Source organism: Crinia signifera, chromosome 6, assembly GCF_055691185.1.
Source record: "Crinia signifera chromosome 6, ASM5569118v1, whole genome shotgun sequence".
In the NCBI taxonomy this organism is placed as follows: Eukaryota; Metazoa; Chordata; class Amphibia; order Anura; family Myobatrachidae; genus Crinia; species Crinia signifera.
The window spans coordinates 147,234,941-147,257,495 of record NC_139222.1 but is presented as its reverse complement, the minus strand read 5'-3'; positions in this window follow the sequence as shown (position 1 = coordinate 147,257,495).

Below are 22,555 nucleotides of genomic sequence, written 5' to 3'. Positions count from 1 at the left end.
ATCTCTGTACTTTTTACATACAATTCATATAATCAGCATTAGATTTGCACTATATAGTCATTGCTGCAATGTCTATCTGGTTTTCGATTTGTGCTGTCACGGAAGCGCGCATCAGGATCGAAAGGTAAAAAACCTGTGCGATCTGCTTACGATTTGCATATGATCTGCATGCGATTTTGACTATATAGTCAAAATCTAATGTCAAATCTCACCGTGTGTACACAGCATTAGGATTTGTATTATTATTATTATTATTATTATTATTATTATTATTATTATTATTATTATTATTATGCTGAAGTTATTTTAGTATTTTGTTATAGAGTATGAACTGGTTCACTACTGTAAACTACAGCTGAATGATGTTTATACCATTTATACCCCTTTCACATCGCACTTTTAAATCGGTATATTGCCGTTTTTTTTCCATTTTAAAACGTTTAAGGCTGCAATGTGAAAGTGCCAAAGTTGATTTACCGGTTAAAGTTAACCGGTATTTCAACACGGTTAAAAAGCAGAGTCCTACATGTTTTAAAGCCGTTTTTTTGGCAGTTTGAACAGCTCTATTTCAATGGCTTGAAACATGTCCCTTGGGGGTTAAACGGGTTGAATGTTTGAATGGTACTAAATGATTTTTAAAACGGTTTCCACCTGCAATGTGAAAGGTCTCAAGGCTCAGACCCGTTTTAAGGGGCGGGATGTTATAACATCCGCAGCCCCCCTTCGCCGGACATCGCATTTTTAATAACGGCATATGCTATAACATATGCCGTTATTCATGCAAGGGACAGCTCTTGCGGTAAGAGCTGTCCCTTGCGATGCGGTGCCGGCACTGGACTTCCGGGTCTGTGACCCGGGAGTCCATCTGCGCATGCGCAGACCCCGGCGCCGGCCGCAGGGCACGCTGGGAGGGATCCGTGACGGATCCCTCAAACAGCGCTGCGGTAAGAAGCCCATAGGCTTCTGCAGGGATTCGCCAGCTTTAGCTGGCGATTCCCTCCGCAGCGCTGACACTGCGGAGGCGCCATATAGCATATAGAAATGCGGTAGAAACCCCGAAAACGGGGTTTTTACCGCATTTCTGCTATATAGCATCCCGCCCAAAGTCCCATTTAAGAATACCGTGTCATTACCCATTTCTGCAATGTGAAAGCAATATTAGTATGACCAGGCTGAAGGAAAGGTATCTAAAAATAATTCAGGTTTAATGATCATTTATTTGTGTTTGCATATTGTTATAGTCTACTTATACTGTATATGTTGACATTTAAAAATAAAAAAACTTTTTGCGCCATCTTTTGAAACACTCTACATTAAAGGACCTGGTAGAATTTAAAGAATATAGGCTTACAGGGAATATATTATTTAAGTGGTGTATTCTATTAACTCCAGTAAATTACCGCAGGTAATGGATTCCCTCAGGGCTAACTTATTGGGGAAGCAAAATCCCCAATAGCAGCCCCAGGAGACCCATTTTCTATTGATAATACATCAGTCCGGGAACTTGTCCCAGATCCTGTGTGTTATCGTCCAAAAATGGGTCGTTTACTGCACAATAAAAAGGGGCAATAATTGGATATTAGTAGAAACTATTGTGCAAAAAAACCTGTTTTAACATGCAGTAAATTAGCACATGTAATAGGAAACCCCCCTTGTCACATAGATCAGATAGCTGTTCTAAGTAATGTATTAAATAAACTTGTACTCATTACTAAGGTGGTCAGTGGTATAGTGTGGAGCCATGGTGCTTGGAGCATGCACACACTAGGAACCAGTGGTGTGCAGTGAGGTAAATGGTTGGGGAGGAACTGAGTAGGTACAGTGCCAGATTTACACACAATACATTAGCCCAAAGGTTCATGTGGGAATTATACAGAGGTGCTGCTGGAAAAAACACCTATTAAATATCGCCCTGCTATAGACAGCAGCTTGGGAACCTGCTGCCTCATGTCCTGACCATCGCTGCCACACTCACTCCCTGCCAGTCTGATATTTGAGTTCCAGCTCCTGGCAATGCTGTTGAAAGACACTCATCAATTGCAGCCACGTATCTGCTAGCCCGGGATAGCAGCAGCCACCGGGTCTCAGATCCAGCACCGATAGCAGCAACTGCGGAGTCACTGTACAGCAGCACTGGGGCCTACAACTGCCTGAGTCACCCAGTCTCCCGCACAGAAGAGTGGTGCCTCGGAGCAAAAAGTCCAGATGCCAGCATCTTGTCCTGCATAGGTACAGAGCTGTCCTCACCTCTGTCCCTGCAGCCAGCGTTAATCTTCTGCACTCCCAACTTGCGTGCATGCTCTCTCCATTTACCATGCCACCAGCTTGTTTTACTAGTCAGAGTCCATATACTCCCTCCCTCCTCCTCTCACCCACTCTGCATTAATGACCACCCTCCTACTCACTCTACATTAATACCCCCTCCTCACACACACCTTTAATGCCTCTCTCTCTCTCTCTCTCTCTCTCTCTCTCTCACACACTCACTCACACACACACACAGCTTTAATACCTCTTACTCTCACACAGCTTTAATACCCTCTTCTCACACACACGCCCACAGATTTAATACACCCACACCTTTTATGCCCCTTTCTCGCTCACACACACAGCTTTAATACCCCTTACTTACACACCAATTTAATACCCCCTTTACAGTGTTGTGTGTATTCTATAAGTGGCAGTGTAAGGTACATGACGGTGTGTGGTGTATAGTGTGAGTGGCAAATCAGTATGTATTGTGTAGTGTAAGTGGCATTAAGATGTTTTGCTTAATGTATGGGAAGGGGGGGGGGGGGCAGTAAATATTTTTTTGGGGGGGAGCAAAATTCATAGTTACACCACTGAAATAGTTACTTTGATTTTATATTGTGAACAGTGATTTTTAACTCCATTCCATATTTTGTTGCCTCTCCCACAATCTTGGCAGCCCACTGCAAAACGTATTGTTATCATATGTTTATCTTGGCTGAAATATTGTCTTATTTATATTTGGATAACCTTTTTGAAAAGCACAAAAGTCTAAAAATGGTGCCGGCAAGTTAGCCAAAGTTTTGCTGTTTCTGGAACAGTGTGTATTGCTTCTTAGCATACATATTACAGAGGATCATTGTGTGTCACAACAACCTAATAACCTTGATTCGTGCAAGAGTCCATAAAACAAGAGTCTAGCTTAGGAAAGCATCATGCATGACATGTGGGACACATTATATACTTTCATAGTAGACGACTACAAGCGGAGTATAAATAATGTATATACTGTACTGTACTCTATGGCATTCAGTGGCTTAAAAGGGACATTTACACTTTTTTAACACATATCATTCCACAATTTCTAAAAAGATAAATTTTTTAGACTTATGTACTCTTCAAGTTATATAATTAATACACAATTATTATTATTATTATTATTATTATTATTATTATTATTATTATTATTTTAACAAAAAATCCTTTGGTACTAAGTTAAAAGAATTAAACACATAAATAAATAAATACATAAATAAACTAAAGCACTTTTGGAACATGTTTTACCTTTAAAACAACATGTTTCATATCATTTTAAGCTTAGCACTATCCAGTCCACAACCTGCACAGTACTTCTAGAGAATGAAATGGCTTTTTGACAGTTGGGCAGAATACAGAGTTTTTATAAGGTTATGTCATTTTCCTTCAATCTGAGTTTCAGGTAATCAAGTTCCAGAGTTATTATAACATTACAGCAATTTTCCTAAATCTATAAAATTGTATGTTAAATTCATTTTTAAATGTACTTTATTTAGTTCCAGTATTGTGCTCATTTCTTGGTTCGTATGAAAGTATGAAATTTAACCTAATGCATCTAATATATGACTTGAATAATTTTTTTTTCTATTTTCCGTATTTGGAGTTTAATCAGTGGTGGCTGGTGCGCTTGGGCTGCTGCTCTGACCAGACACTGCAGGGTACTAAGTCAGCACATATAAACATACTGTACATGTGATGTTGTATGTAATATATGTGCCTTGCCACCATTGTGTGTATCCTTAACCTGCCGGCTGCCGAAGAACTGGAGACAGCACTTTGTAAGCCCACAACTCAACTCTTGTGAGCCAACAGGAGTCAGGGGCGGGCATTTAGAAGATAATTGACAAGCATAGTGCTGTCTCCCATGCTGCGGCAGCCAGTAAGCTATGAGCCAGCATATGGTTGAGGCTAGTTCTATTTCTGTTTCTTAACTTTTCCCATCATGCACAGGGTCCACATATACCTGGAGGGGGAATATAAATTTGTGGCGAGCAAATCGATCCCTGGGTCCCAAAGTGTGGCGGGCGAAGCAAGCTCGCGAGGGTACAATCCAGCTGAAATAAAAGAAAATAACATACACCTACGTAAATTACAGATAAAATAAAAAAACACTGTAAGGGCATTTCACAACTTCCGCCTTCACCTCACGTCACATCCTCGTCAATAAACAGAAGTGGATCTAGACGCAACCGCCAGCATATATTACATACAACATCACATGTATGTTTATATGTGCTGATTTGCTCACCCATGCAATGTAAGGTTAAAGCTGAAGAACAGAGGCAGCCTCCGCCACTGACAGATTCCTGTGCATGACCCAGCATCTGAAAACCCAGCTTGCGTGTCAACAACGGCTTATATCTGGAGCAAAAGAAGAGAGAATTTGCACCAGTCGCACAGGAAAAGTGTTGGTAGATATAAACAAGACCCCTTGTTCTGTTAGATCATATCACATAATTCTTGGCAAGATCTATATAATGATAGTCATATAAGGGGGTGCTACCACAGGACATGGAAAGAGACAATTTTATTGGAAGAAGAAAGAATGTCACTGGGGTGGTGCACTGGAGAAAAGGATTCTAAAAAGTAACTTTTAATTGAAGTAGTTAAAAGAATTGCGAAATATAGACTAAAATAAACATATAAGACACGGACAGTGTGGTTAAAAAGAGGACACTAAGTCCTCACACAGTGTTCCCCACTGTCTGACCGTCCCCTTATAAATTAATATAGTAAGTTAGTGTGCGTCACCGTCTGTACAGTGTTATAGTCAACCCTGTAATGTCACTTATCTTACAATATAATGTATCAGGGAACCAATATCGTATCCCGTAGGTATAAGTGGTGGTTCAGGTTGTGTACAGTAATAGGGGGGTGAGGCAAGTGCTTAACGTGCGTATGACAAGGGATACAGCTCCGAGCCTATGCTGTGAGGCTACGGGCATGTATTTCCCTGACGTTGGCCGGGTAACACCGAGGCAGTCACATCTACGCACCGGCGGCTGAGTCAGTGCTGCAGTGTTAGACTGTCCGGGGAGACCCGCTTCCGTCTGATAGCCGTGAATAGAGTGTCGGGTGTGCGCCGGAGTGTTAAGCGATAACACTACCGGTCAATCACCACCCCGTCGGGAGCTGTGGTGAGTGGCGCCACTACACCACTTCTGAGGCTCCACGGACTCACTGAAAAGTGAAGTCCGATTCGGTAACGTCGCACAGTTTAAACTAAACATATACAAAATGCATTTCAAAGGGGGAAGGGAGGCAGGGGGATCACTGCGGTAGCAGTCGGTCTGCGTACGCTTCGCAGTGGAGCTGCACTGCGAAGCGTACGCAGACCGACTGCTACCGCAGTGATCCCCCTGCCTCCCTTCCCCCTTTGAAATGCATTTTGTATATGTTTAGTTTAAACTGTGCGACGTTACCGAATCGGACTTCACTTTTCAGTGAGTCCGTGGAGCCTCAGAAGTGGTGTAGTGGCGCCACTCACCACAGCTCCCGACGGGGTGGTGATTGACCGGTAGTGTTATCGCTTAACACTCCGGCGCACACCCGACACTCTATTCACGGCTATCAGACGGAAGCGGGTCTCCCCGGACAGTCTAACACTGCAGCACTGACTCAGCCGCCGGTGCGTAGATGTGACTGCCTCGGTGTTACCCGGCCAACGTCAGGGAAATACATGCCCGTAGCCTCACAGCATAGGCTCGGAGCTGTATCCCTTGTCATACGCACGTTAAGCACTTGCCTCACCCCCCTATTACTGTACACAACCTGAACCACCACTTATACCTACGGGATACGATATTGGTTCCCTGATACATTATATTGTAAGATAAGTGACATTACAGGGTTGACTATAACACTGTACAGACGGTGACGCACACTAACTTACTATATTAATTTATAAGGGGACGGTCAGACAGTGGGGAACACTGTGTGAGGACTTAGTGTCCTCTTTTTAACCACACTGTCCGTGTCTTATATGTTTATTTTAGTCTATATTTCGCAATTCTTTTAACTACTTCAATTAAAAGTTACTTTTTAGAATCCTTTTCTCCAGTGCACCACCCCAGTGACATTCTTTCTTCTTCCAATAAAACGGCTTATATCTGACTACTCATTTTGTGTTCCTACTACTCTGATTATTTCTAACTACCAGTTTTATGTGCCAACCTGGAAAACCATATATATATTATGATAACGGATAGGGGGTGGGTGTGTATTAGGGAGACCCAATCTGGGATCACTCTAAGGCACACTTCCCGGCGCTAGGCAATATCAGAAAAATTCTAATTTATAATTATTCTGTATGTATAGATTTATACAGCTGCAGCATGCACTCCTGTGGGTCTGTCGTGACTCACACAGAAAAAAAGAGTAGGAAGGGGGTGGTGGAGTGAATTGCGCTGCTGATAAAACAATTAAATAAAATAATGGACACACTTAATCGCTGTACAGGATGAATGAGTGATGGACACACTGTTTGTAAATTGAATTATTTTATATGGAAAAATAGAAAAATAGCATTACATTTACGAACATCAGATTAAAACATTTAAAAAATAAGTACAATTAAATTATAAACAGTACATACAGCTGTGGAGTTAGTATCCGATTAAGTGGAGATATCTTAGATCAATAGCAGCAGACTTTCAGTACTAAAGTTGAAAAATTGACTTTAGTACTGAAAGTCTGCTGCTATTGATCTAAGATATCTCCACTTAATCGGATACTAACTCCACAGCTATATGTACTGTTTATAATTTAATTGTACTTATTTTTTAAATGTTTTAATCTGATGTTCGTAAATGTAATGCTATTTTTCTATTTTTCCATATAAAATAATTCAATTTACAAACAGTGTGTCCATCACTCATTCATCCTGTACCGCGATTTAGTGTGTCCATTATTTTATTTAATTGTTTTATCAGCAGCGCAATTCACTCCACCACCCCCTTCCTACTCATATATATTATGATGATCGAGAAGAAAATAAATATCAAAGCAAATTCAGGTTGAGTATCCCTTATCCAAATATCTGTTATCCAAATTAGGGGGACGCGCATCACTTCACATGTATTCCACGTCCCCTCGCGGGGCTCGCTGTACTCACCACGCTTCGGGCTCGGTGGCTCGCTGCGCTCGCCACACTATATAGAATCAACTTCACACCGACGTGGATAGCGGGGGTATGAAAAGGTCGGAGAACGCATACCGCCGCCGCTCGCCACGCTACGCTCGCCGCGCTTCGGGTTGGCGTTGATAGTACGGGTGGCGTGGGGGTGCTTTTAACATTGTAAGCACCAATTACGGTGCTTATAAAATTATTTATCTTATAGGGGGCACATTTAACATTGAAAACACCCATTAGGTTGCTTATACAATTTTAAATCGTATACCATTGTTTATGCCATACAATGGCATACAATGTGATGGTATACTATTTAAAATTGTATAACATTGGCTGACATCGCATAACATTGCATCGCATACCATCGTATGCCTTATGGTATGCGATGCAATGGGCGCCGTGCTAGGAAACAAGTATTCTCAAAAGTTATTGGATACAGCTAAACTTACCAGTATTGGGACTATTTTTTCTTATATGTGCACTTAACCACTAATACATTCACACATCATTTCCCATCTTGATTATTTCTATTTTGTGTATAGCTGACAGACCTGCTAATTTATTTCACTAATCTGTCAGCAATACCAAAATATGTTCCAGGCTGGATATTTGGTACTCTTTACCTAGAAGGGCGCCAGCGATTGGAATCGCGGGCGTCGGGGGTAAAATCGCAGTCATCGCGGGTAAATCGCGGGTACATAAAAATCTGCTGCCCGCGATGACCGCGATTTTCCCATAGGGAACAATGTTAAAAAGGCTGATTGACCGCGATTTTCATGTAAAATGCCTCAATGCCCGCGATTTGGCCATAGGAATCAATGTTAAATGGGCTACAGAGCCCAAATAGGCACAATTAACCCTTAAATGTCCCCCCAAATTTTTAACGCCACCCCACGATCCACGCCAACCCGAAGCGTGGCGAGCGCAGCGAGCCCGCGAGGGGCGGCGGTACGCGTCCTCCGACCTTTTCATGCCCTACTATCCACGTCGGCGTGGAGTTGAGAATAGAATAGTGTGGCGAGCGCAGCGAGCCACCGAGCCCGAAGCGCGGCGAGCGCAGCGAGCCCCGCGAGGGGACGCGGATACCTTCACAGGTAAACGCGTCCCTTCGCGGACTTCACAGGTGTCCGCGTGGCCACGGACACCTGTGAAGCCCACGAGGGGACGCGTTTACCTGTGAAGGTATCCGCGTCCCCTCGCGGGGCTCGCTGCGCTCGCCACGCTTCGGGCTCGGTGGCTCGCTGCGCTCGCCACACTATTCTATTCTCAACTCCACGCCGACGTGGATAGTAGGGCATGAAAAGGTCGGAGGACGCGTACCGCCGCCCCTCGCGGGCTCGCTGCGCTCGCCACGCTTCGGGTTGGCGTGGATCGTGGGGTGGCGTTAAAAATTTGGGGGGACATTTAAGGGTTAATTGTGCCTATTTGGGCTCTGTAGCCCATTTAACATTGATTCCTATGGCCACATCGGGTCCATTGAGGCATTTAACAGTAAAATCGTGTCCATCGGGCCTTTTAACATTGATTCCTATGGCAAATCGGGAGCATCGCGTCGCGGGCATCGCGGGTACATTTCCATGTTTAACATGGGTTTCAATGGGAAATCGCGGGCATCGCGTCGGTCGCGTCGCGGCCAGACATAAATGTACCCGCGATCACCACGACAGGCGCCCTTCTAGGTAAAGAGTACCGGATATTTCAATGAAGATGCAATTTACATTATCTTATTAAGAGATAAAAAGTCTTCTTTTTCTACAGTACATACCTCTCACGATATATGCTTCCAGATCTACCTACCATAGATGTACTTCCATCTCAGGACCTTATACAGAGATGGGTGATATATTGTAGCTAAAGATGCTGACTTGTATAATGTAAAAGCAGTAAAAAGCAATGCACCGTGAGTTTCTGTAATGCTGCCTGTTTTTGCCTGCATATGCCATCAACATGTCAATTTTGATGTTGCATTTGGGTCAATGATAGAGACATTGCAGTCCCAGTTCTGCTCATGCGACTAGTCAAATAAATGGTACCATCTAAAAGCGTGTCATTTGCCAATCCAAGTGTTTTTGTCAAAAGTGCAGCTGTTTTCGGAGTTTTTTTGATCATGCTGGGCCAACTTAAAAAAAAAAAGTGAAACTGCTTTGGAGAAATATGAATACAAACCATCTAAAAACATCCACAATGGAATAGTGAAGTTGGGGGGGGGGGGGGAGGGTTTGGGGGGTTGGCTAGCCGGAAAAAAAGCCTAATTGTATACCCCCTAAGTCATTAATTGGTAAAATTTATAGGGTGAGATTTAATAGGATGAGATATTTTGACTTTTGCGATTTTTTGGTAAAAAAAAGGCAGAATTTGCTTGTTTTTCCGAAATCGCCAATTTAATAGGGTCTGATCTGCGGTAAAAATCACACTTTTTGCTGCAAAAATCACGCATTCTGACCTGTCGATTTTGTCTCACATATCCAGATGTTTTACCATTAAAAAGTATACAATTCGCAAATTTAATAGGATGCGATTTTTTGGAAAATGTTCCCAAAAATTGCAAAACAAATAGACCCAGTTCAACATGTCAAGTTTGACAGAAACATGCACAGACCAGTGAGATCTGTGCATGGTTCTGTCCAAAAAAGTGTACAAGTAAAAATAAAAATGGCATGGGGTCCCCTCTCATTAGCATAACCAACCCCGGGTTCAAAGAACCGGTCCTGGTTTTGTATTTTCACAACGAGCACCGGGCCAAAACGGCCAACAGGGTAACGTCACAGCTGGGGGAAACTTTTTATTAAAGTTCCCCCGGCCAAAGCATTCATCCCTATGGCTGGTCAGCCGAGGCAGGAACCCTGGAGGAGTGGAGACCCTCCCAATAAAGGGATCCCTCCCTCCAGAGTTATCCCTGCCCAGACTGAAGCCCGGGGCTGTCCCCGGGGTCCCTGGGACTGTGGGCACTGGGCTGATAAGTGGTTAATAATAGATTAAACTATTGTGTAATGTTGTGGAATTACAAGTCCCAGCAAGCCTGCACTGCATGCAGGGACTTGTAGAACCACAAGTCCCAGCATTCAGGGCATTAAAGGGCCCGTTGGTAACTGTTGTTCCACAACAGTACAAATACTGAAATAAAACACATACACACATAAACACTATAACTTTATTACACACAAAACATTTATTCACACATACCTGTACATTACCTATGGATTCCCTCAAAGGCGTGTCCTCTTCTCCAAGTAGAATCCAAATGGGTTGAGGGAAATTATACTCACATGCCCTCCGTTGCTGAACGCTCTGCTCCTCCGCCTGTCAGTACCCCTTGCTGCACACAAGCTGAGATTATTTACAATTTCTCCTCCCACATACTGAGATTAGCCCTGCCCACCAACCAATCAGAAGAGACCCTTAAATAGTCGACTTTTTTAAATAAAAATAGTGATTTAAAATTTTTTGTGTGATTACAGAACCTAACTAAAAATCTCATCCTAGTAAATGTCACCCATATTCTCTGAAACGTGCATGTATTAAACTGCTGTAAACCACATTTAAATATTTTTGGCACCAAGAAGAAGGTTTTAAACAAATATATATATTTTTTTCAAAACGGTAGTAAAGCTCTTTCATTCATATGTCTTCTAGTACTATTTCAACCTTGTTTTGGTTTTTCCGATTGGCTGACATCTGTGGTTTTATTATTTTTTCAAAAAGAATAAAATAATAATAGTATTTGTACATGTTACACAAAGATTTTATTTTAAAAAGTGGAGTCAATTTTAGAAAATTCTCTGTGGCCTGAAAGGGTCAATTAACCTTATGACCTTAGATCATGCTTGCATACTGTTGAAGACTAGTTTCAGAGATATTGTAGATGGTGGTAGAATGTTGCACAGCGTACTGTTGTCATGCTCCACCTAAAGAGAATGTCTAGTACCTTATATGGACATATATCTACTTAATAATCTTATATATAAATATCTCACAACAAGCATTTAACTATATATTTTGGGAAATTTATCAAGTATTGATAATAGTATTGCTACCTGCAACATTGTATTTATTTCTTTACAACTACAGGTTGAGTATCCCTTATCCAAAATGCTTGGGACCAGAAGAATTTATAATAAAGCATAAATCCACATTTTGGAATATTTTTATATTTCAATGAGGTATCTTGCGGTATCTTGCATTTATGTATTCTTGTATAAGCACCTCAAATACATGAAATACACACAAATATACTTTATTTGTGCATGAAACAAGATTTTAAAACATGAAACAAAGTTTGTGTACAATCTCAGGCACTGAGGGCCAGATTCTGTAAGCTTCAAAAGTGATAAAATGGAGAATGATAAACAACCAGCCAATCAGCTTCTACCGGCCATGTCACAGACTGTGTTTGAAAAATGTCAGGCAGGAGCTGATTGGCTGGCTGTTTATCACTATCTATTTTATCACTTTTGAAGCTTACAGAATCTGGCATGTGTATGCTAAGCAATCATGTCCTTGCATATATTTAGTGCCAGTTATGTTATTTCCCCAGTAGTGTAAGTTACATGTTATTTCCCCAGTAATGCCATTTACAGATGTCCCCAGTAGGTTTTTAGCAAAAAATTAAAAATAAAAGTCCATTTTGGAGTTTTCGGAATAATTTGGATAACAGATATTTGGATAAGGGATACTCAACCTGAATTTGCTGTGATATTTATTTTCTTCTCACTTATCATAATATACATGATAATAAATGAGATGCCTATGTAGTAAATTCCAAACTCAATTTAGTCTTGTTTAAATTCTTAAGGTGCATACAAACAAGGCGTTTTTGCCCAGCGTGTATGGATAACGATGATGGGGAAAATCGCTGGGTTGAAAAACGCTCAGTGCATACACAGTGAGCGATTTTCACCCATTTTAGCAAAGTCCAGTCCGCCGCATCAGCATTCCCCGCTCATCGCTTCCCCATACACACTGGGCGGCTTTCCAGCTGAAAGCTGCTCATGCGAGTTAACTGAGTTGTTTTCAGCTCAAAGTCATCCAGTGTGTATGGGCCTTTACTTCTATGAACAGGTTTTAAAACTGTGTATTGTCTTTTTGTGTGTTTAACTAAAGACTAGTTGGTCCAAGTCTTTCTTATCTGACATCAATATTTATGCTTCTTGGGACCTGACTCAGACCTGCTCGCTAAGCAGCTTTCTTTTGCTGCTTAGTGAGCGGGTAAACACCATCTGCCGCCCCACTGAAGCCCCCCCCACACACACACACACACACTCCCACCACCAGTGCCGTACACATCCCTTCAGTAACATGTTAGGAGAAGTATCTGAGAACTCATCCCCTCACATGCAGCCGACTGAGTAGATGCATCGACAGCAGCATCGCCTGCACGCCAGCTCCTTCCAAGGCAGGCTACACTGTGTATCACCAGTTTCAGGAAGAGGCCCAACACCGACAACCTCTTAGAGAAACTGAGGGAAATTATCTCCCAGTGGCTTACCCCCTTTTGTGGTGTCAGACAACGCCAGTAACATTGTGCGGGCATTACACATGGGCAATTTCCAGCATGTGCCATGTTTTGCCCACACAATAAATTTGGTAGTGCATCATTTCATCAGAAATGACAGGAGTGTGCAGGAGATGCTTGCGGTGGCCCGCAAAATTTGCGGACACTTTCGGCATTCTACCACTGCCTGCTGAAGGCTGGAGTGGCAGCAAAAACTCCTCAACCTGCCCTGCCATCAGCTTAAACAAGAGGTGGTGACGCGCTGGAACTCCACCCTCTATATGCTGCATAGGATGGAGGAGCAGCAAAATGCCATTCAAGCCTACACTGCAACCTACGACATAAGCAGAGGAGCAGGGCTGCACCTGACTTAAGCGCAGTGGAGGCTGATTTCCGTGTTGTGCAAGGTTCTCCAGCCATTTGAACTTGCCACACATGAAGTCAGTTCTGACACTGCCAGCTTAAACCAGGTGATTCCCCTGATCCGGCTGTTGCAGAAGCAGCTGGAGAAAGTGAAGGAGGAGCTAAAGCATTGTGATTCCGCAAAGCATGTAGCTCTTTTGGATGAAGCTCTCCATACGCTTTGCCAAGATACGAGGGTGGTCAGTCTGTTAAAGTCAGAGGAATACATTCTGGCCACCATGCTCGATCCTCGGTTTAAAACAAATGTTGTGTCTCTGTTTCAGGCAGACACAAGTCTACAAAGGTGCAAAGACCTGCTGGTCAGGAGATTGTCATCTGAAGGGGACCATGACACGGCCACAGCTCCTCCTTCATTTACTCCCGCAACTGTGGCTGTGAGGAAACAGCTGCGATTTCCCACACAACCCGCTGGCAGGGATGCAGGGCAGGCAGGAGGGAGTTTGGATATCTGGTCTGGACTAAAGGACCTGCCAATGATTGCTGACATGTCTACTGTCGCTGCATTGGATGCTGTCACCATTGAAAAAAATGGTGGAGGATTACTTTGGTGACAGCATCCAAGTAGACATGTCAGACAGTCCTTACCTGTACTGGCAGGAAAAAAAAGGCAGTTTGGAAGCCCCTGTTCAAACTGGCGCTATTTTACCTGAATTGTGCCCCCTCCAGTGTGTACTCCGAAATAGTTTTTAGTGCAGCGGGGAACCTGGTCAGTGAGCTGAGAAGGAGGTTGCTTCCACAAAATGTAGAGAAGATGATGTTTATAAAACTGAATTATCAATTATTCAATGAAGACCAGGAATTGCCTCCAGAGATTATAATGGGACCTGTGATTGTGGAGTCCAGCGGGGATGAGTTGATATTCTGTGAGGATGAGGAAGTACACACTGAAAGGGGCAAGGAATTAGAGGAGGAGGATGACGAGTGACAATGACATCTTGGGGGAAATTTACTAAGGTAAAATCGTATAAAATAATTGTATTCGTACTGCAAAATACGATTTTTTATGCATATTCGTATTTTCAGAATTTACCACCCTGAAAATAAGGTGATGTGTATTCGTATTCATGGTGTATACATGGCGTATTAGTATTTTTGAATACGAATACAAATGAATATGACATCGATAGAATACACCTATTTTTAACATGAAAACAACGTACTTTAGTCATTTACTAACAATTCGTATTTCAAAAAAATATGAATACAAATCGTAAACACATACGAATCGTAACAAAATACGCCAAACAAATACAACTTGATTTGGAAGTGTATTTCACATATTAGAATTTTACACATGAGGAAAAAATCAGAAAATAACCCCCAGCTGATCAAAATCCCAAATGTGTGACTTATAAAAGGCCACTGAGCACACATACACACTTCTGAGCTTCAAACACGGCACAAGGTTTGCATTCACAGACTATTGTGGGTTATGAGATACTTGGGCCGAGATTTAATGGAATGTTAAAAGAAAAATAGCATTTTCTGAAATCGCACCACATCGCACTTTTTTCGGCTAATTTGCATATTTAATGAGATTTGAATTTGTGGCAAAAGAGTGCGATATGGTGTGTTTTTAGTCATGAAAATGTGTGAATTTGAGGACATGTGGGATTTTGTGTAAAAAAAGTTATAAAGAGAATGGCGTGGGGTCCCCCCTGCTGAGCATAACCAGCCCCAGGCTCATTGAGCTGGACCTGCTTCCAAAAATACTGGGGACAAAAAGTGTAGGGGTTCCCCGTATTTTGGGAACCATGCCCGACCCTGGGGCTGGTTTTAAAAATTGTTGAAAACCAAGCCCAGCTCTTTGAGCAGGTTATGCCTGTGGGGTGGTGGGGTAACGTTTTTTTTAATTATTTATTTATTTTAAAAAAAAATAACTGGAGCCTGCACGGATCTGACTTATTAATGCAGTCTGACACCAATACGAATTTGTATTTAAAAATACGAATTTGGATTTAAAATATGAATTGTTATCAGAAAAAAATACGAAACAATACGCCATCGGATAATACGAATCAGTCAAATACAACTGATTAGTAAATTATCCTCCAGAATATGAATGGAAATACGATTACACCAGTCGTATTCATTCGTATTAAGAATACGAATACGATTTTTTGTATTCATATTCTTAGTCAATTTTCCCCCCTTGTCTCTGTGGAGCCAGTTTATACAGGGAGATATGAATTGGGTACTCTTTACCTAGAAGGGCGCCCATCGCGGGCATAGCATGTACCAAAAAATCGCATGCGATGCGACCGACGCGATTACCGCGATTTCCCATAGGGAACAATGTTAAATGTCCCAATTGACCCGATTTTCCATAGGGAACAATGTTTAAAGGCCCACAGAGGCCAAATAGGCACCCTGAAGTGTGAAATGCCCCCCCCCCCCAATTGTTAACGCCACCCCACGATCAACGCCAACCCGAAGCGTGGCGAGCGCAGCGAGCCCGCAAGGGGCGGCGGCACGTGTCCTCCGACCTTTTTTATACCCCCACTATCCACGTCGGCATGGAGTTGAGAATAGAAAGTGTGGCGAGCGCAGCGAGCCACCGACCCCGAAGCATGGCGAGCGGACGCGGACACCTGTGAAGGCCGCGAGGGGACGCGTATACCTGTGAAGGTGTCTGCGTCCCCTCGCGGGGCTCGCTGAGCTCGCTGAGCTCGCCATGCTTCGGGCTCGGTGGCTCGCTGCACTCGCCACACTTTGTATTCCTAACTCCACGCCGATGTGGATAGTGGGGGTATGAAAAGGTCGTAGGACGCGTACTGCCGCCCCTCGTGGGCTCGCTGAGCTCGCCACGCTTGCCACGCTTCGGGTTGATGTTGATCGTGGGGTGGCGTTAACAATTGGGGGGGCCATTTCACACTTCAGGGTGCCTATTTGGCCTCTGTGGGCCATTTAACATTGTTCCCTATGGAAAATCAGGTCAATTGAGACATTTAACATTGTTCCCTATGGGAAATCGCGGTAATCGCGTCGGTCGCATCGCATGCGATTTTTTGGTCGCATGCGATGCGACCGACGCGATTTTTTTTACCTTACGATGCCCACGATCAAAATCGTGGGCGCCCTTCTAGGTAAAGAGTACCATGAATTGTTGTTTTTTTTTTGTGTGGGGGCCCAAACAAACCAATCATTTCAGCCACAGTTTTGTAGGCCCTGTCGCTGAAATGTTTGGTTTGTTAAAGTGTGCATGTCCTATTTCCGCAACATAAGGGTGGGTGGGAGGCCCCAAGGACAAATCCATCTTGCATCACCATTCATTAATCCCACTGCTGAGAGTCATTGATATGTGAGATAAGTGGACTCTTCTTTAATCACATACAACTGTCTGCGCTCAAGTGGTAATAATCACAGAGCTGACCAATCCCACTGATGAGAGTCATTAATATGTAAGCTGCATGAATCGCCCACTGCTCCTCGGCTGGTCGTCGCCATGTTATATCTGGTCAGAAGGTTCCACTCCTTTGCAGCTCCGCAGTGCAGCTATTGCATTGCTGCACAAATAGCCCACTGCTCCTCGGCTGGTGGTAAACACGATCAAGCTAGATAGGGGTCTTTTGGGGCCTAGTTTTTCAACCTGCCATCCTGTCTGCTGCTCTAGTGCCACTCCTAGATGAGCCACATGTTTGTGCCGCACACTTGTGTGGCTTATCATAGATATCCAGCTACCTCGGTGCAACCTTTTGCCCTCAAAACAATATTGTGAGGTGTGAGGTGTTCAGAATAGACTGGAAATGAGTGGAAATGAATGTTATTGAGGTTAATAATAGCGTAAGAGCAAAAAAAAAAAAAAAACTGTGATTTTAGCAGTTTTTATGCTTTTAAATTTTTTTTTTAAATCAGAACCCAAAACCCAAAAAATCCAAACACAAAACGTTTAGGGGGTGTTTTGGCAAAACCCATTACAACCCAAAACCTGAAGGTCATCAGAACTCAAAACCCAAAAAGTGGCCGGTGCACATCCCTAACATTAATAATAGCAATAGATGGATGGTGGCAAATTCTTTTACAATAGGACAAGCTGGTATGTGAGCATTACAGTATTTGAGCAGTCAAAACAATGCCTGTGGCCTCGATACAGGGTGTGTGTATATTGTATATTTTACAGTGCAAGTAGCTGAATAATATATGAGTGTCTGTGAGGTAAAATGACTGGAGTAGCTTTTACATTTCATAACAGTAAATTGAAAACCTTAAATTATGTTTCCATCTATCTAGAAATGTGCTAACGTCATGTTCTGTGTACTTATTTAATCACTTAATATTCATATACAAAATGCAGCATTGGTTGCTGATGTCCATTAATGTATCAACTAACATAATTAATACAATACTGTTAGAAGACACGCTATATAATGGCAGCAAAATCTATAATAAAAGCAGCAATGCTGTATGTACACGCAGGATCGCACACAGGGGTGGATTGGGATTTTAAAACAGCCCAGGAAATTTCTCAAAGCAGCCCTAATGGGTGTGGGCTCTCGTGAGGAGGCGTGGTCAGCCAAGGGAGAGGGGATACTCCCACCTCATATATCACTTCCCCACTCCCAGCTAACTATGCCCCTGGGGGGGTTTTGAATGGATAGGATTAGGCTATGGGTGTGTGTATGGATAGGATTAGGCTACGGATGTGTGTGTGTGTGTGTGTGTATGGATAGGGTTAGTCTACGGGTGTGTGTATGGACAGGGTTAGGCTGCAGCTTGGCATGTGTGTGTGTGTGTGTGTGTGTGTGTATGAATAGGGTTAGGCTATAGGTGTGTGGGTGTGTAAGGATAGGGTTAGGCTACAGGTGTGTGTGTATGTATAAGGATAGGCTACGGGTGTGTGTGTATGGATAGGGTTAGGCTACAGGTGTGTTTAGATGGATAAGGTTAGTCTTCATGAAGGTGTGTAGTAGCTACTAACCTGGCCTTCATGTGGTTGAAAGAAGCCTGCTTTTTGGGGAGATGTATCGGACCAGATTTGCCTCATATCACCTCAGAATACCTCCAGCGGGGACCTCGAGTTCCCACGTTCCATTTCATGCAGCCTTAGCACCGTCTTGAGCTGAACTGACACCTTTCTCTCACATACCCACACAGGCCTCCATCTTTCTTTTTCCCAGGCAGCCCATCTTCCTCCCCTGCACAACCAGCCACCACCGGCCACACAACCCAGTCAGGGTCCGCAGCTGCACCGAGGGCCCTGAACACTGCTGCCCTGCCTGTAGGGTTACCACCTTTGTGTTGACAGATTCTTGGTCAGTGGCCCTCCCCTAGCCCTGCCCCTTGACCACCCTTATCATTTTATTTAACCTTTGCTTCAGTTCTGTTTTTGACATTATGCCACAAACCATGATACCCACTACACATTATGCCACACACCGTGATGCCCATTAAATATTATACAACACACCATGATGCCCATTAAATATTATGCAACACACTGTGATGCCCAATACATATTAAACCACATGCCGTAATACCTATTACACATTTTGCCAGTGTTAGGGTTGTCCTTCTCCCCACTATGACATTTGCGCTGGAGATCTTGCGGTAATAGCAAGATCTTGCTTATGCCCATTACAGCCGGCCGGGTTGGAAAATGAGATTGCACATGCGCTGGGATGCTTGGGGCAACAATAAGGAGAGCCGTTAATGCTGGGCATAACGGCTCTCCTTATCGGCGCTGGGGAGGTTAATACATTCGGCCGCTACAGGTGCCAGCTTCTCCACGTTATACAGGAGAAGCAGGACCCATTATTTAAAAAACGTAAGGGGCAAATTAATACATCTGCCCCATTGTTACTTAAATATTAGGCCTTGTAATAGTTGGCTCATGTAAAAGTTCCACCACTGCTGGTCTGTACAGTTCATTCTTTGGTAAGAGATAATCTCCTTCTAACATTATAAGGAATTGTACCCATTTTTACCAGTCAGATTGAGTGATAACTTTCATCTCCTCCCAGTATGGGAATTCCTAGAAGGTATGTTCATCCATGTCTTTAGTATCAAGTCTAAGTTTAAATTTACTAACATGGGAGATATAATGAAGTTGCGATGTTGGCCGTAGCAACCAATCAGAATCTTCTAAAAAGTTCTGAAAAAAAGTAGAATCTTATTGGTTGCTATGGGCAACATCTCATCTTCAATGGAACTCCAATCTTAGTAAATATAACCCCTAGAACTTCACTTAGCTGTATGATCCCTTCAATTCTCATGGAAAATAAGCATCCGCATATAAGAGCAGATAATACATTTCCCTTTTTTAAATGTGATCAGAGGCCTGGGTCAGCTTACTTCTTGTGAACTCTTGTTCTTGTCCATTGTTACTTGAATGGTTACATTGTCTTGCTGATTGCTTAAGAGCAAATAAAATTTTTTTTTGTTAATTGGAAATAAGATGTTCTTGGCCCTTTTTTTGACATAACCTTCAGAGTATGTCTTGTACGTTTCTTCTATGTCTCCAATAAAAAGGCAGTTTTGGATTTCATAAAGTCTCACTTGCATAATCTTAACCCTATTTTTGAGAAAAGCCCTTTGCCACTAAGTTTGCTTTATATTTGTAAGCTTTACCTTCAGAGAACATTTAGAGGTATATTCAATCCTGGGTCACAACTGTTGGGCTGGCCCAACAGCCGTGACCCTGTCCCGTTCTCGGCTGGCTAGACGAAGAATTCAACAGATTCAATGTCCCACCTGCCTAACACTGAAAAGGGGGCGTGACCACAAGGTACGGCCGTGGATCAGCAAGCTGCGGTCGGCAGTTCGACAATCCATGGATGATCTCAGCAGAACTGCCTCTAAAATCAAGTCCATTCTGCCAAGATCCCTGTTCAATGCTGTTGGAAAAGACAGCTATTTCCCCCATTGGGAATAGTGGGAGGGGATTGAATACCCCCTTAGTCTTAAAAACTCATTTCCATCCAATTGCATGTTTTCCTAGAGGAATCTGGCTCAGGTTATAGTTCTGTCCTAGGAAGATAAAATAACTGCATTGGTGATATAGTCTTGTTCTACCTAGTAGACTTCCTAATTGAAGGCAAAATGTGGTCTTCCTTCTTCAGGAACTAGTAACCGCAGGCTGCAGGACTTAATTGAACAGCCGCCGGAAGTCCAGCACTGCTCTGTGGCCACAGTAGTGTCCACTAGTAACTTCCCTCTGCTAGTAACTCCACAGTAACTAGCAGTGCTGGGAATAATTTAGTTGCAGTATAGTTGTGGCGGTTTCCTACTGGCAGGCAACTGCCACCGCCCCAGAGTCATCCGGTAAGACTCAGCATTGTGGGAGCTGCAGGTATCTGTTTTTATCCTGGCAGCAGTCACAGTAACAATCTAGATATAAAAGGACTATTCAAATGCCATATATTTGTTATATCATCTAACCCCAGTGAAATCCTAGTTTATTTCCAGTGTTCTGATTTAGTTTCTCTAACAATTCTCCTTGCTTACTCCCCTGGTACTACTCCCGGTGGTTTTCTGGTTATTCAGCTATTCCTTTATCCGACTCATCTCACTTCCTAATACCACAGTGCATAGCTGATTATTATTATTATTATTCACCGATAACTAGCCTACTGGTACAATGGTGGTCACCATTGTATATGGTCACCCTTTGTATATAGTCACGCAAGCTAAAATATTTGCATCTTGGCCAGAATAAATGAGGCACAAGTATGCTCAGATAATCACATATGGTATTGGTTATATTATATCCTCACTCCAGGGGTGTACGGGCTTCCCTTAGGGGCTCCTACGGTACTGCCGGCTTCTTCTAAGTAACGGGAGCCATGTGCTGAAGGTTATTTTAACACTGCAGCTACCAGTTCCTGTCACTGCAGAGGAGTTGACATCTGAGTGACAGGATGACACCTGGGTGCAGCCCTCATCTCCCCCTTATGACGCCACTACCAGGGACCCACACACACATGTGTGTAGGGGAATGAAAACTCAATTCTCACAAGACATTTAGGTTTTTAAGACATACATAACAAACCTTTATGTATTACATGATCATTTAAAATAGATAAAAGGTAATAATCTGAAAAATAGTTTCCATAAAAACTAAAAATAAAGACATTTTATGTATCAATGAATGAACTTGACAGAAGTTAGTAGAATGTGAGTTTCCGAAATAAATTTCTGAGTCTTAATGCTATGGCAGTGAATTCCATAGCAACTTAATGAAGTGATATATTCCGCTGGAATGCTGCAAGTATTAATATTTACTCTTGGGATCAAAATGAGGAATTCAATGGTGAAATGATCTTAAATAAATGGCAACCACACCAAACAGTGTTTTAGGAACTGGGAATCAAACTCTATTAAACGTAAAAGTTAAAAAAGACTTCCAATACAGAATGTTATACTGGCATGTAGAATGCAGTGTGATTCCTGGTCTTTGCAGAATATGTACATAGTTCTTCTAACATAAATATAATATCAGCTTATGAATATAATTATTTCCATAGCCTGAATACTAGAAACAGCCATTTGTGGCACAATATTCTGCCTAGTTACAAGTTAAGACAGTTAAGTCTAGGAACTAGTTACAACTTTGAGGTGCAAGACATGCCCCGAACACTACCTGTTATTACCTTTTTAGGGCCAGCCAATCTGTTGATAACTGAATTTACTGAAACGTGGTGAATTACATGATAGCTAAAAAATGTGTGAGCACACCAGCCGCAAAAAAATTACGTTACACGTAATACGTAATGCGTAAAACGCTTGTATTTAGCAACAAAAGTGTTTGTTTAAGAGAATTAACATCATCTTCAGATGGCATTAGTTCCCAGAGTGCCTCTCCTCCTTATATATAGATTCAAAGACAGCACAGACTGTGTGCCCTGCAGCTGTGCACATGCTTGAATTCAGGTTTTGCATGCAGAGTCGGTAAATTAGAAATGGTAAGTAATACTGCTACTTCTTTAATTGTGGGTACACAGTGACACTATACAATTTTAGTTAACGATATGCACAATAATGATTTTGTTAACAAAATGTGCATATCATTCAGTGTGTACCCACAGTATTGTTAATGATGCACACTCCTTATTAATGATAACCCCTATCATCTGACCATGCAGTCAAATGTGACAATATCAGTGACTGCATGTTCAGTGGGGGTCATGGTGACATCACCGAATAATCAGTGATGTAACTTCATTGAAGTTGCCCGGAGGCAAGAAAGATTTGGGAACCACCTCCCCGTGAAGACGGGACTGCTAAAG